Below are 17,614 nucleotides of genomic sequence, written 5' to 3' on the forward strand. Positions count from 1 at the left end.
ATTTGAAGGTATTCTGACAGCGAGTTAAACCGTAGAACGTGGGTTCTTACTTGCTTCACCGGTTCGGACAGGAATCACCCAAGTCCGGCCGGTGAACTGTTCGGAACGGTAGTTTGGTGTTTAACCCAAAATCGGTGAACCTTGTAGATAGTATCCGAACCTTGAACCTTTTAACCGTTAGAACGATTAGTTAGTTGGTTCGAGCTCCGTTTCTATCGGTTTTAAGGTTTTGAGTGTAAAATGTTGAAGAAAAGTTGGAGATCCTTCCATGATATTGTTAAGATTCTTACAAATCCTAGTTTGTTTATGTGGAAATCGGTCAGATCTAAGCTATTCATGGTTGAATGAGGCCAAAGTATGATGTTCTTCAAGAACACCATGATGACATCACCCAAGAACACTTAGATCTTGGTGATTTCACGGTTAGAAATCAAGTTTTGAAAGATAGAAATGTGTAGAATCATGTAATGATAAAAAACGTACAAGAATTATGGTGAAAACTTACCGGAGATGAGAGAAATCTGAGAAAAGGTGAAGAACAAGGCTGGTTCGGTCAGAGTTTTCCAAAAGTAGAAAGAGTGACAATGACAAGGCTATTTATAGGCTCCAAAAGAGGAAAGTGTCAACCGATCGGCCAGGATCTCCGATCGAATGGCCTGCTCGATCGGCCAGGAAGGTACTAGCCGATCGGCTGGCCTGTTCGATCAGGATGCTTCCTGTTCGATCAGCAACCCCTTTCGAATGTTTCGCGACGGTTTTCGATATTTCGATTTCGATAGAGGATGATACGAATACGATAGAGTTCCTAGTCAAATTACTTTCAGTCCCAACTACTATATCTAACATACGATCATCTATAAGTCACGTTTCGATGTCGGTTTCGATTGAGTTTGATTGCTTTTCGAGTTTCGATTCGAGTTTCCATTGATTCGATTGAATACCACAAAACATAAAGTAAACATGCACAAGTAACACATAAGGCACACACACACACGTAAGTATTACCACACCAGTTCCGCATAGTTCGAGTCTCGAGTTCGATTGATTGACTTGATTAACTTGATTATTGATTGATTAACTTTATCGCATTGTTACTTCCTACTATTCACTGTCGTAAATCGGTCGCATTGATTAAACATTCGATCATTTTATTTAGACAACACTTACTCCACATAATACAAAAGCAAAAAGAAACGTTAACAGTCAAAGAAGTCAAAGTTGACCTGGTCTTTGACTTTGACTTCGACATTCGAAAACACGGGGTGTTACACCATAGATATTAAATATTTACACAATAATCCCTGTAATGGTAAAATAACAAATATGCCCTCAGGTGCTAGTCACATGACCGGATTTGACATAAATATATAACCTGGTTATGGCTAAAGGACATAACGTGCAGGAATTTTAAACATTAAGTACAAAACTCGTCAATTTTAAATATAAAGGACGCCGCCTGAAATTGAATATAAACATAAAGGACAAAACTTGAAATTCACTCTATATTAAATATTATATAATTTTGGCAAGTTATACTTGAACTTCTTTTTTTTAGTGGCTCATTTCTTTTAATCCATGTCGTCTTTGTGATTTGAACTTAAGACCTCTCCTAACCAATCCATGTGTTTAGAGGTTTTGCCTTTGCCAACTGATATCCCTTGTTAGGTTTGTGATCTGAGTGTTGTCCCCTGGTTAATGATAGTATTTATATACCCTAATTACCCTTAAAAATGTGTTAGTGTTAGTAAGGGGTCGAACCACGAAGAGTTTGTGGTTTGCGTGTGGACGTGATTGGTTATTAATGGTCTGTCACAAATTATGAAGCTTGCTATGAAAATGGTTAATTTGTTTGTTTGTTGAAAAAGGGTGTCGGAATGTACCGACGATTTTGATGCTAAATTACTTAACTACTAAAATTTGAAAACTTCCAATTGCATGAAAACTTGATTTCTTGATTGAAATACTAATGAGAGAACAAGGCTCACACTCGGTTCAATAATTGCAAAGCCTAGGTTTGCTACACATTTTTAGATTGATTTAGTTAAATTTGTCATTAACAGTTTTGATATCACGAAGCTTAGGTGTTGATTGCTATCAACGCATATAATGGACCGCAGTGCGCTTCGTTACCTAGAACAATTAAATCCTTTTGAAAGCTAAGGCATAAATACACAAACTTATTTTGAAAAGTCAAATTTTATAATCACTCGACAATTCACAAATCTAGTTCAAATGTAAGACAATTAGCAATCAATTCAAATACAAATCAACTAATAAACATGAAGCAAACCCTAAAATCTTACAAAAGTCTACATCGAGGTGAAGCCCGAGAAGATTTGCCGCTCATGACGAACGAAACTTGATCACCGGATGAATGAGACTCGAGCACGAACATCTTGAAGATTTGAAGGTGGAAATGGAAGATGATTAGGGTTTATGGTTGTGGTGATAATGGATGATTTCGTGAGATAACAGAGATGATTAGGGATTAGGGTTAGGATGAATCGATGGAGGATGAGTTTGGAGGATTGTGAGTAGGGGTGCAAATGAGCCGAGTCAAGCCCGAGCTTTACTAGGCTCAAGCTCGAGCTCGAGCTTGATTAACTGATGAGATCGAGAGAGTTCGGCTCGATTCAAGCTTTGTTTTCAAAGCTCGAGCTCGGCTCGTTGGTATTTTCTCAAGCTCGAGCTCGGCTCGGGCTCGACTGGTTTTTATCTATTAATTAATATATTAGATAAAAATAATATAAATAATAGACTTTAAAGACTCACAAGCTCGATAAGTAAATCTCGGGCTCGTTTACTAAATAAGCTTATTTTTAGGTTCGAGGTCGGCTTGTAAGCAACTAAGGGATGAGCAAGGTACCCATTCGGTACCGAAAGTACCGGTACTGACAATCCCCAAAAGTGGGTATCGGTACCAGTACCGAATATACCCGGTATGGTACGGTTCGGTACTGATATTTTAGTGTAAAAACCGGTAAATACAGGTACCGTACCGGTACCGAAAATGTCAAAAGTCGGTATCGAATCAGTACCGAAAATGTACCCAGTTCGGTAAATTCAGTACCCAGTACCATTTGCTCATCCTTATAAACAAGTTTAAATAAGCTCGGCTCGACTCGGCTCATTTACACTAAGGTTCGATAAGGCTCGGCAAGCCTAACGAGCTTCACATGTGAGGCTCGAGCTCGGGCTCGATAAAAAACGAGCTTTATTTTAGGCTCAAGCTTGGCTCGGGCTTGATAAGACTCGAATCGTTTCGAGCTTTTTCTCGAGCCGATCTCTAGTAGCTCGCGAGCCGCTCGGCTAATTTGCACCCCTAATTGTGATCGATTGGGATGGAATGATGATGAGGTTGGTGGTGTTCTTGGATCCAAGATTATGTTCAGAACTCAAATAATTCGTAACTCCTTTCAAATGACCCAAAAATTGGGTTTAACTCGTCCAAATTCGCAAAATAAGAAAAATTCTCTTCGGCCACCAAGAAGAGGCGTCGCCGACGCCCCTTGGTGTCATCGACGCCACCCAGAACATGCAACTTTCTGCCGACGCTCTAATACGCTGTCTACGCGAATTCCATGGACGCTGGGGCATCAACGACGCGACTTGTAGGGTATTATTTCCTGTTTTGTCCGTTTCGCGTCCTTGGTTGATCCCGTTCACTTCCGATGCCCCGTATAGCTTCCGAATAGCTCCTTAAACTCCATTGGACCGGAAAAATATAATTCTAATCGAAAGTAGGCCATTCGAAACTAAAAGTTATATAAAAACATAAACTTAAACACAATAAAACACCGGTTTTCAACCACGTATCAGTTTGGGTACAAGGTGATTGCAAAAGTGCTCGCGAATCGGGTAAAAGCAGTGATCTTTTCGGCAGTGTCACCAGTTTAGTCCGTTTTTATTGAAGGTAGATCCATTTTTTGCGGTCCCCTTATAGTTAGTGAAGTTATTTCTTGGTCTAAGGCGCATAAACAACAACGAGTTCTTGTTTTTAAAGTTGATTTTAGAAAGGCATATGATTCCGTAAATTGGAATTTTCTCTTGGATGTGCTTAAATGTATGAACTTCCCAAATCAAATCTTTGGTGTAACTGGATCAAATCGTGCCTCAAGTCGAGGAGATCTTCGGTGCTTGTAAATGGTTCCCCGACTTCGGAATTTCAGCTTTATAGGGGTCTCCGACAAGGCGACCCGTTGTCTCCCTTTCTATTCGTTTTGATTTTGGAAGCTTTGAACAAAATAATGGATAGGGTGGTGGAGGCAGGACTATTTTGGGGGTGGATCTTCCTAACGGAGGTCCCACTTTAACGCATCTATTTTACGCCGATGATGTGGTATTCATTGGGGCTTGGACGGAAGAAAACATAAGGAATGTTAATCGTTCTTTGGTGATTTTATCTTTGCTCAAGGCTAAAAGTTAACTTAGATAAAAGTTGTCTTTACGGGATCGGGGTGAATGAAGAGGAGTATACAATATGGCTAATCTCATACATTGCAAAGCGGGGGTTCGATTTCGTATACTTTCTTGGGCCTTCCCATAGGAGTTAACATGAAACACATCAAATTTTGGAAGCCCATTATCTATAAATTCAATTCTAAGCTTTCTGAATGGAAAGCGAAAAAATTATATTTGGCTGGTCAGGTTACATTGGCGAAAGCGGTTCTTGGTGCACTCCCTAACTAAGTAACTATTACTTTTCGCTTTTCGAAGCCTTGGTTGGTGTGTTGAAAGAGCTTGACGAAATTAGGAGGAATTCTGTTTGGGGAAACAATAATGGCAACAAAAAGATAAAATGGATTGCGTGGGACAAGATGTTAGGCCCTATAAGACATGGGGGTTTGTGGCGACAATCGGAGTCTCGACTTAGCTCTTCTCGCAAAATGGTGGTGGAAATTTAAAGCTAGTGAGTCCGGTCTTTGGGTTAAAGTGATTTGCGCTATTCATGTTGCAAAAAACGGGTCTCGTTCTTACCTGTTTCATAAGCGTATCGTGGGCATTTGGAAAGACATCGGCGCGGTGGAAAAAGATTTCTTCAAATTCAGTTTACCTCTTCACGAAAATTTGTTAGGGGTCGTCGGTTCGGGTAAGGAGATTTCCAAATTTTTTTTTTTTTGAAGAATTAGATTCAAAAAGTCTACAAAACCATTTCCTTTCGATTAAGATTCATATAATAAATAATGGGGGTAAAGTTCTTGTACAAATAATCTTAACATACTAAACATACAAATTGAAGGAAAACTCAAAAAGACAAGGTGACATTTTTGTAATTATCAATAACTATCAAAGTTACTCTACAAATACCTCTAAAAAAACCTAACCACTCCCCCCACCCCCCAAAAAAAACCTAAACCCCACACCCCCCCCCCCACACCCCCAAAAACCTAAAAAAAACCTACCCCCCCCCCACCCCCCAAAAACCTAAAAAAAAAACCTAACCCCCCCCCCAAAAAAAAAACCTAAAAAAAACCTAACCCCCCCCCCCCCACCCAAGCTAAAATGCTAAAAACTAAACCCCCAAAAAACCTAAAAAAAAACCTAACCCCCCCCCCCAAAACCTAAAAAAACCTAACCCCCCCCCCCCCAACCCCCACCCCCAAAAACCTAAAAAAAACCTAAACCCCCCCCCCACCCAAGCTAAAATGCTTAAAACTAAACCCCCAAAAAACCTAAAAAATCTAAAAAAATAAAAAAAAAACACACAAATTATTTTATTTTATTTTTTTAACATTTTTTATTAAAAAATCGCTACTTTTAGTAGCAGCAAAAAAAAAAAATTTTTTTTTTTTTTTTTGCTAACGAAATGTAGCGATTTTTTAATAAAAAATGTTAAAAAAAAAATGTGTTTTTTTAGGTATTTTTGGTTGTAACTTTGATAGTTGGTGGTAATTACAAAAATGCCACCTTGTCTTTTTGGGTTTTCCTTCAATTTGTATGTTTAGTATGTTAAGATTATTTGTATTTGATCTTTTGCCTAAATAATGGACTCACATGATGAGCCATTTAAACTTGTAGTATAATAAATAATGGACTCACATGATGAGCCATTTAAACTTGTAGTTGAATACGGTGGTTTCAAAATTGGTACCTCTACTTATTAATTATTTTAAACTATTTGGATTGACTTCTTGACCTAACTGTATAAAAATTTACACCAAACAAGTTAGTGCGGAATACACACGTACTTGAGTTTATTATGATTTTAGTATTCAGGAACCCCCTAAGCAAACGAGGATTCCTAGGGGACAACGCCCCCTTTGAGGGGGGGGGGGGGGAGGGGTTTGTTCGGTGGAAACGCCCTTAGACTCCTAGGGGCGACAACCCTTGTCGAAAGTATTTTAATTGAATTGTTTCATTGTAATTTTATTTGACCATTTATTTTTTGGGAAATCGTATTAAGAATATGGGATGATTTTTTAGCTCCAAAAAAGAAACAATTTTAAATAAAGATAAAAACTGGCGGTTTTACTTGGCCTCCCAATCCTAAGTTCGAAATTCAATCTCTTTGGTCAAACACTAGTTCACGAAATTCTCTACAGAATCATACTTTGTTCTTGCATAATTTGTGTGAGTTTTATCCGGTTGAAAAGTTGAGGGAACCGTCAAAGTTTTTCGATTTGAAAGTGTCCCACCATAGACTCTCAAATTATCCAAGCATTGGTATATTTCAGATATTTCCCAACATATATCACGACGACTTATTATGTCCCATAAACGATGGGAGTTGTAGTGCAAGAATATCATTAATGAGATCACTAGCATCAACATCTTCACAAACCAAATTACGTAAAATACACGATAGTCTTCTTTGCAAAATAGGGTTAGAAATCTGAAAAGGTCATATTCAGGGGTATGTGGATTGTTCACTGTATTCTTCAAAACTTTAATAATCGCTCCTGAATAATACTTCTCGATTTTTTACCCCTTTTTCTTGTAAATAAGATTATTGCGTATTTTAGGTATATCATGGATCTTGCAGATATTGACGCTAGTGATATCATGAATGATCTTCTCTGATTTTCCTATTCGATATTGACAACTGTGAATCAAGTTCTTTTAATTCTTTGACAAGCCATGCCAATCACCTTTTCTAGTAAATGTATGTCGACAACGTACAAACTATTAACTGTGTGATTTTAATATGCATATGATATGATATTTATAGTGGGTAAAATTAAAGATAAGCTATGAAACAATCATATTCGATTGATTCTCGTTGTACATATTTATGTAGAATGCAATTTCAAATATATAGAGATTGGTGATAAGACACGTAGAACTAACTACCGGATAAGATAATGTTGAATTTGTTTTTTTTTTTTTAAATTAATTTGAACGGATGATTCTCTTTTTTGAACAGCAATTATTTACATCTAAGATGAGTGAGTTGGGTGTAACAGAATTAGAGGTGTGAAAAAACCGAATTAACCGACAAAACCGAACTGAAAAAACCGAACCAAATAAAAAACCGGTGGGTCGGTTAATGGTTTTTTCGAAAACCGAGAGTAGCGGGTCGGTTATGGTTATCATTTTTTCCATACCCACCATAACCAAACCAAACGACATGTAATAAATCTTTGTAAGATTTAGAACTTTTCACCATATTTTTAATATTTGATGTTTTTGACTGAAGATTTTTAGTATTTATGGGTTTTTCATATCGTTTGTGGTTTTGGTTGAATGTTTATTTGAATTTATGGAATGTATTATATCACTTTATTTGAATATTCGATAACAATTTGTATTAATATTATAGATTATATGTATTTTTAATACTATGTAATATACTAATATATATAAATAAGCAATAACAATTTATTTCATGTTAAAAAAGTTAAGCTATTTTAGCTAAGCTAAATACACGGTTAACCACCCATAACCGACCCGCTATAACCATCAAAACCGAATAACCATAACCACCATAACCGATCGGTTATGGTTATGGTTATCTATTAACCGACATCGCAGTTATGGTTATGATTTTAGGTAAGGGTGAGCAAAAGGAAAAACCCGACCCTACCCGACCATTACCCGACCCGACCCGAGAACCGATCAAACATAAAATACAAAACCGATTCACTACCCTAAATATAGGGTCGGTTCCGGTCCATAGATCAAAGTCGGGTTTCACCATGAAAAGAACCGAGAACCGACCCGACCCGATTTTTTATGAAAAATTGGAACCGATCTAAATACCTAGGTACTTGGGTTCGGGTCGGGTTGGGTAATTTTCGGTTCGGTTCTCGGTTATTTTCGGTCCGGACCTAAACTTGCTCACCCCTAATTTTAGGTCAAAACCGACCCAGACCGACCCATGCACACCCCTAAACAGAATTGTGTCAATGAGATTACGGAAATTGTGGGGACTCGAACCTGTAAATAAAATTAAAATTGATTTTTTCACAAAACCTCCCAAATGTTTTTGATTTTTGAGTGAAGATAATGCCCATCCTTGGGCATGATCTGCCATGTGACAGTATTGGTATTATGGGACATTTGTTTAAAATGAGTTTAATGGTATAATGCTCAATAATACTCTATCCAATAATTACCCAATTATTTTTTTTTCTTTTAAATTTAAAACTAATAATATTTCATTAAATAAAATAAATTACATTACTAAAAATAAAAAAAAAATCCAAAAAATGCTAAAAAAAACATATAATCTAAAGTCTGTATTTGTCACGGATTTGTTTCCGAAGCATTTCCGCTAGGATCGATGCGTCTCCTACGAGGTGATCGTGATCGATCGATTTAGACAAAAATTCTACTTCTTTCTTCATTTGCCTAGATTCTTGAAGCACGACAATTTTTTTGTTTTCGGCGTTCTTCTTTGCATTGTCTCCAAACGCCTATGACCGAGGTCTCGAATGTCTTGTAGGCGTCGATTCATCTCTTCGAAATCTTGCTTCATTTCGAAATTTGCCAAAGACGACTCCGCCTTCCCCCTTTTTCCCACTTCTTCTATCGGGCGGTCGGGCCAACTCCACTTCCTCATTCTCATCCTCCAAATTAATGTTTAAGTCGACATTTCGAGCATCGGAAGTGGGTGTTTTAGGATCAACCCCCCGAGGATAATGTTTTGGACCATTTTGCTTTACGTCTACCCGTAGTCGTCATGCTCGGTACGTTAGACCATTTAGGACTTCCGTGTAGAAGCTCCCAACAATTCAAGTATGTTAAAATGCCTCTCGTTTGGTTGTACTCCTCCAACGCTCTTGTTAATATATTCGCGTCGTTTTGTCCGCTACCCTAGTTATCCTTCGTGCGTTGGAAAACTTCTTGGAACTGATGACATTTTTGGTTTATATCGGTCCATTTGCTTGATATCGAGTCTTTGTCCCGATACTCACATTTACCCCTTGCATTAAAAAAAGTTTCGCGAATTTTGTTCCAAGAAAGGTATAGAGTTTGATAGTTTGCTACAAAAAATAAAACAAATATATTGTTATATTCTTTAAAAAAAACGATTACCAAACTATTTAAAAAAATTCACACTATTTAAAAGGTAAATAACGCTTACCAACTTCGGGGTCCTCCGATATGTCGAGCCACGCCCATGCTAACGCGTACTCCTCTTCTTTCGACCAAGCTTGGTAGGTTCGATTCCGGCGTGGAGCGTTTGGCTGTTTTTTATGAGACCGTTTACCACGTTGAGACGCCTCGGCTACGGGCTCGGGTTGTGTCTCCGGCACCATTTCAATGTCGGGCTCGGTTTCTTCTTGAGACGCATGCGACCCGCCCATGGATGCAACGCCGTGTGGACCGTGAAAGAATTGCGGAGACATGCCTAATATTGCGTGTACGCCATCATACTCAGGTCCGTCTCTTGGAAATTAAAGGACGGTTGCGGTTGGGTAGTGTTCGGGCGATATGAGGCTTGGTTTTCGAGTCTAGAAGGAACACCGAAATGGGGTCGGAAGGGATTCATGATGTAATTATTTTATAAAATATAAAGAAATATTAAAGAGAAAAGGGTAGAATTTATAAACAATGGGAGTTGTAGTGCAAGAATATCATTAATGAGATCACTAGCATCAACATCTTCACAGACCAAATTACTAAAATACACGATAGTCTTCTTTACAAAATAGGGGTAGAAATTCTGAAAATGTCATATTCGGGGGTATATGGATTGTTCACTATATTCTTCAAAACTTTAACAATTGCTCCTGAATGATAGTTCTTGAATTTCTATCACTTTTTTTGTAAATAGGATTATCGCGTATTTTAGGTATCATGGATCTTGCAGATATTGATGCTAGTGATATCATGAATCTGTGAATCTAGTTCTCGGTTCTTTGACAAGCCATGCCAAGCACATTATGTATTTCTACGGTTAAAAACTATAAACTACGTGTTTTATATGCATGTGATATTTTATAGTGGGTAAAATTAAAGTTAATCCTTTAACTTATGAAGTAAGCCACAATCTTATCCCTCATCCCAAAAAACCCTCTCGAAGTGAAAATAGCCTCCGGCGATTACACACTTTCGTCCACTATGAGCTCCGATCATCATCAATCAAGTCGACGATAGACAATATGTTGTTCTTTTGATTACATTCCACGTTATAGGTACCATATTGTCTTAATTTTGTATTCGAAGTCTCATTTGGTCATTAGATGTGTGTCTTGTCTGATGATCAATACCTGAAATGTGCTTTATTTTTCTTGCAATTCTAGGGGGATTCAGGGTCCAGGTGACAAGGCGTCACATTAGGATCCAGTACAGGGTCCTAATGAGGACCGGGTTGGGGGGGTTTCGAGTGGAACTCTGTTTCGCCTGTCGCATGTGAAGGCTTCCGGTTGCTTTTCCTGTACATATATGATGCATATCTAATAGCCTAACTATAAGATGTTTCTAAGTTTGGCCCTAGTCATTTTTGGGGGTTTTGTCGTTGTTGACCAGTCTGGCTTATAACAATTAAAGTGGGTCGCTTGGGTTGATCAACTTTTGGGAAAGTCAGATTAGTGATCAGGGGGTAACCCATGTTTTGGTACAAGACAATGTAGTATGCAACAATGTAATAGGACTAATGATCATTAACAATTATCTTTATTTAACTATGCTATGCTTACTGTTCAATGTCTATTGAATGGTATGATTTATTTGAATTTCTATTGTTTTTGACCAAGGATTTGTTTGGATTGGAATGAAAATGTATAAGACAGTAGATAAACCTGTTCATTTTGTAGGATCAATTTTGACCACACGAATGAGTCAATCAGAGCTAGTGCATACTGAAAATGTGGCGGAAACACATTTTCAGCATGATACAAAGATAAATGTAACAGAAAGGAGTAGAAACAGATGAATTCACACTTTAAACACTTTGCATAGCTCGTCGTTGGTAGAACCAAAAATAATATCGTCGACATAGATCTGCACAATCAGCAAGTGGCCAGCTACTTCTTTTGTAAACAAGGTGCTATCTACTGTGCCTCTTGTGAACCCGTTGTCCAGCAAGTAGGTCGATAGCGTCTCATACCAGGCTCTCGGGGCCTGGTGGAGACCGTATAAAGCTTTATCCAGCAGATACACCTTGTCTCTGTTTAGCGGATCTGCAAACCCCGGTGGTTGCCCCACGTAAACTTCTTCTCGAATCTTGCCATACAGGAATGCCGATTTAACGTCGAGTTGATAGACTTTGAAATCTTTCCATGAAGCAAAGGCTAGAAAAATGCGGATTGCTTCAAGCCTTGCAACCGGCGCATAAACTTCTTCATAGTCTATTCCCTCCTGCTGGCTGAAGCCCTGGACCACTAGACGTGCTTTGTTCCTCACCACGACTCCTCTATCGTCACGTTTATATTTAAACACCCATTTTGTCTTTATCAGCTTCTGATTCTTCGGCAGATCGACCAGTCTCCAGACGCCCAGTTTCTCAAATTGTTGCAGTTCCTCCTGCATAGCATTCACCCAGCTGTCCTCGGTCAATGCTTCTTTGTAAGTCCTGGGCTCAATCTGCGAAATAAAACATTTGTATGAGACTTCTTTCTGCATATCAGCTATATCAGAATAAAAACATGTAAAAGCTTGGTCTATCTGATGTCTTGTTTTGACACCACTCTGTAAATCGCCGATAATATGTTCTGACGGATGGTAAGACAGTGTCCTTGGCATCACATTATCTGGCACCACAACTTCCGATTCCAGATTTGAAATGTCGAGATCAATGATTTGATCAACAGCCTCCTCTGATGTCTTATTTGGTTCCTCGTCAAAGGTAGGAGCGGGTTCCTCCTCTGAGTCGTCAGAAACGTCAAATGATGGAGCTGGTTCCTCTGGTTCCTCTGGCGGTATATGAACTGTTCCACTTGGTCCTGCTTCATCATCGTGAGTACCCACGGTGGGCGTAGGAACATCTAGCGGACTAGATAATGGCTCTTGCGACTGACTTTGTTGATATAGATACATAAGAGCAATTTCCTCCTCACTCGGCTCGGACGGCAGATGAAACGATTCCCAGAGTTTGTCGTAATCAAATAGGAATCTTTGTCCGGGAAGTTGTTGCAACTGTGTGTGCTTCTGACAATCCATATGAAGGACCTGAATCACCTTCCCCAGACACGGTACAAATACCCTCTTTAATGGGCTGGCGTATCCTACGAAAAATCCTTCATTTGCTTTCGCTCCGAATTTACCATCAGCATTGATGAACGTACACGGAGAGCCAAAAGGTTCCAAGAACTCAAGATTTGGCTTATAGCGATGCAACAACTCAAAACAAGTCTTTTTATATTTCTTCACTGTCAGAACTCTATTCAGCGTATAACAAGCTGCTGACACCGCTTCACTCCAGAAGAAAATCGGAAGCTTTGAATCGGCCAACATAGTACGTGCAGTCTCAATCAAGGTTCTATTCTTTCGTTCAGCCACGCTGTTCTGTTGTGGTGTATATGGCGCACTGAATTCGTGAAGTATCCCCTTTTCATTGCAGAATTCGTACATTTTGTTGTTTTTGAACTCGGTTCCATTATCGCTTCGAATTCTTCTGATCGGTAGCTTGTACACTGTTTCCATCTTTTTGAACAAAACCATTAAAGCCTCGAACGTTTCATCCTTCTTTTCCAAACAAACGACCCATGAAAATCTTGTATAATCATCCGTTACCACCAAACAGTAAGAATCTCCACTGGTGCTTTTGACGTTGACCGGCCCAAAGAGATCCATATGCAATCTCTCGAGAGGTAACCGGATGGTGTTGAGCATCTTTGGCGGATGAGACTTCCGTACCTGTTTACCTTTCTTACACGCAACACAATCGTCAGGTAAATGAAAATTTTTAACATTCACACCTTCTACCAAATCGTTGTGCACAAGAAAGTTCATTTTACGAATGTGTATATGACCCATCTTTCTGTGCCACATAACCGACTCTTTTTCAGTTGCTTTAGATTTTGTCACAAAACATTGTTTTTGAGGAGTTGTTGGTGTTGCAGCGCTCATGTCTAAGATGTAAAGATCATTAACCCTAGGAGCGCGCAACAGAACCAACTCATCAGGGACTTTAAACCCTGGTTTTAAGACCAAACATTCTGTTTTGGTAAAGTGTACGCTAAAGTCTTTGTCGCAGATTTGCGAAATACTTAACAAATTGTTTGTCAATTCAACAATATAATTCACTTTGTCAAACGATATGATGCCGTTCGTGAGCATTCCCTGACCAACAATCCTTCCTCCTTGGTTACCGGCAAATCCAACGTAACTACCATTAATCGCTTTGACATCATATAGCAGTGCTAAGGATCCCGTCATGTGTCGCGACGCTCCGCTGTCCATTATCCACCTTGAGAGCACAGACTTGGGCAGCTCCTGCAATCAATTCACAAACACATCAGTTAAACAATGATGCCCACGACTTTTTAACTTCCGACACTGTACCAAAAACCACATTGCATTTCTCAGTTGTTTTTGGAAAGTTAAATGTGACATTTGAATCAATTTCCTTTTTATCTTGTTTCACATTGTTATGAAGTTTGGGAAATTCCGACAGAAACTGGTCAATTTCAGACTCAAATACAGCAACATCATCTTTCACAGACTGTGACTCATTTTTCAACACATTTTCCATCTTTTTAATCTCACCAGATGGTTTAGACTTCGCGATCCATGAATGATTTTCAAAAGTTTTTGCTTTATGGTAAAATTTCGAAGTCTTGGGGGACTTAGAAGACTCGCCAATTTCGAAAATCGATTCTGGCTTATCCTCCGACTTCAACTTTTCACCTCGTTTGAGAATTCGGATCGGCGAAACCATCACCTGTTTATCTTTTGCAACGACCGGTGATTTTGGTCGAGGTTTTTGAATGGTCTGTTTTGACACATTTTTGTTTTTATCCTTAGGTTTTTCAACCTTCGGTTTCTCAACCACTTGTTTGTTAACAGCTTTTACCACAACCGGTTTTTCGATCACTTTCTTACACTGCTTCGCCATGTGGCCGACTTCATTGCAGCGATAGCATACACGTTTGTCATACTCGACAAATGTGCTACTAACAGTTTCTGCTTTCAGCTTCTGCGCTGCATTGAAATCGTCCACGGGTTTTTGACTAAAAATATAATCTTTTTCAGTCTCAGTGCTCGGACCACAAACAAATACATCATCAATTCTATCTTTTGGCTTTACCAACTTCTTAGTCATTTTCTTCTCAAAACCAAGACCTTTATTCTTTAACTGATTTTTCTTGTTTTGGTTTTTACTCACCCCCTCTACCTTTTCTGGACTAGTAGGACGTGACGAACCAACTGACTTATTTAGTTTTGAAAAGAAATCATTTTTCTTTAACTCATTTACGCTCAGCTCAATCAGCTTAAACACTTTCTGAACATTCTCAAATTTAACATTCTGAAGCGGAAACTCGGTGTTGGAGTAAAGCTTGTCAGATCCAACCATAGTGTAAGCCACCATAATTGAATCATCATCCACACTTTTATCCGTTTTTGTCAAATAACGATCTAAAAAGTTTCCGTCCTCCTCAGACTCACTACCGGACTCCACTGATTTTGCCTTCTCAGATTTCTCACTATCATCGTCCAACACCTGATCAATAACCTTTTTGATTACCTGGGATTCGTTGTCAGTGTCAGACGCAGTGAAAGTTATATCAATGTTATCAGGTAAATCATTCTCAAGTGTTTTTAGTTTGATGTTTAATGCAGCTTCCACCCCATCTGGATATTTCTGTGTATAATGATTCCACATTGGGGGTGGAACACTGTTAAAGGCAGGTGAAGCATGTGGTTGTTGTGGTACTATTTGCTCTAACACATATGATGATGCCACATAACTCATCAATTTCTGATCAATTCTATCATTTTCAATTTTAGTCAACTCAAGCTCTTTTCTTAAAGATGCGATTGTGTCTAAATGAAAGTTTACTTCTCTTTGTTTGTCAAATAAAGTTGATTGTGCCAGCTTGGTTGCTTTATCGTTTTCAAGACTTTCTTTTTGGATCATTTTTATTGACCTAGACAATGTGTCGTACGCCTCTTTTACTTGCCCTAAGTCAAACTTCATCAGATCTGCATGTCGTTTCAGTTCCTGATACATGGTGTCTTTTTCAAGACACTCCGTGCATGGTTGTGAACAACGTTGACACGGTGTATCAGAGATTGAAACTTTTTCTACTATAATCTCATTCTCACAAACAATTTTACCAACAGGATTTGACTCCAACTCAGATGACTTGACCATGTTGACTTCTAAGACTCCAGATTCCTTTCCTAGACCTGACACTTTATCGACTGACTCCTGAATGTCTGAATCCACCTCTTTTAATTTGCTCATCAGTGCTTTATCTGCAATCTCCTTTAGAGTTTCTTCAGTCATTTCCTTCGACACATCAATCATCTCCTCGACTTCTTCTTTCTTTGCTTCGAATCTCGGGCACGTTCCGGTTCTTGGATCTTCAAAATAATCTGCAAAAGAACCAAAAACGTTAGGAGGTAAAATTGATTTCATAGTATAGACAAATTCCTCCCGTCGAGATTTAAAACTAAGAACATCAGATACAGATTCCTCAGTTTTTGCAGAATCTTCCATAGAAACATCTTTAACAACCTCTGGAACCTCCTAATCAACAACTTCAATAACCTCTTCAACCACGATCTCAGAAACAGATTCAACAGTTTCAGTAACTGCTTTATCAACCACCTCAGATCCAGACTCAACAATTTCAGTAACTTCTTCACCAACATTCTCAGTAACTACCTTCTCGAAAACCTCAGGCTCAGCACCCGTCTCGGTAATCTCCATAACTTCAGCCATCATTGCTTGATCGTCTTTTCCTGGAATATACTTGTCCCAACTAAAACCAGACGCAACCTTCTCATCATCTTGGTTTACGATCAACGCCTTCTCAGGTTTGTTCTCGATCTGAGGTCTCTGAACTGTAGACTGTTGGTTCGGGCGATGATATATAGCTTGTTTGTAATAATCATTGGTAAACGGATTCTGATGATTTTTCACCTCACGATTCGGACATTCGCGCTTGAAATGACCTTTTTCTTTGCATTTAAAACAGGTGACCTTGGTCTTATCGAACCCTAATTTCTGATCCGGACCCGACAAACTGTTTCTACCAGTGATTTCCATAAATCGTTGAGCTCTTCGAACTAAACTTGCCATACACCACTTAATATCTATCAATTCCAGTTCTTCCGGATCGATCTGATCGTAATCCTCTTTAGTCATATCAGGATTTCCGATCCTTCCAGCGACTAGACCTTCATAAGCTTCTAGAACTGATGCCAGTAACGCGATGTGCTGCTTGGCTGCATTCTCGGTGATTTCATTCCCATTCTTGATGTTAACCGCAATGTTACACTGCACACCGGACACAGACATCTGTTGATTTGACCCGGTAGAACTTTGAGGAGAATTCAGCTCTGAGACTTTGACATTTGGCTCGTAATTGGCAAACGGAGTCGATTGACTTGACTGATAGGCATTTGGAGCAACAGATGAAGTGTTGTCTGCACTAAAACCAGTTTGAATTTTCGGACTCTGAACATTCGATACTACCGGGCTACTCTTGTAATACAAAGATACATCCTGTGGCATATTCGTTGAATTCATCTTCTTGACTTTCACCAATTCCAACTCATGAGCTTCAATTTTCTCTATGAACTCACTCAAACTATAATTCACGAAATCCGAACTGTTTTTCAACATCATCACATACGTTCCCCATTCCTCATAGGGAAGTGCATCACACAATTTGTCTATCCACTCTTCATTTGTCTTCTCGATGTCCAACCTTCGCATCTCTAACACCAGATGACAATACCTCTCGATAAGCTGCTTTGTTGATTCACCCTTAATTCCTGTGAAGATGTCAAACTCTTTCTTTAGCAATGCCGTTTTACTTTTAATCATTGACGCGCTGCCTTTGAATTTTTTCTCTAATGCTTGCCATATTGACTGTGAATTATTTCTGTGCTGTAGTAACACTAAAATATCTTCTTTTATTGCTTGTTGTAAGATGCTGATCATCTTTTTCTCGGCTTTGAATTCGACCTGCTCTGCATCTGTCAGACTGGCAATTGTCTTTTTTATATTCAACCCGTCTATTGGAGGAACATACTCTCTTTCGTTTTTTATCCA

The sequence above is a fragment of the Helianthus annuus genome, chromosome 1 (genome assembly GCF_002127325.2).
Source record: "Helianthus annuus cultivar XRQ/B chromosome 1, HanXRQr2.0-SUNRISE, whole genome shotgun sequence".
Taxonomy (NCBI): Eukaryota; Viridiplantae; Streptophyta; class Magnoliopsida; order Asterales; family Asteraceae; genus Helianthus; species Helianthus annuus.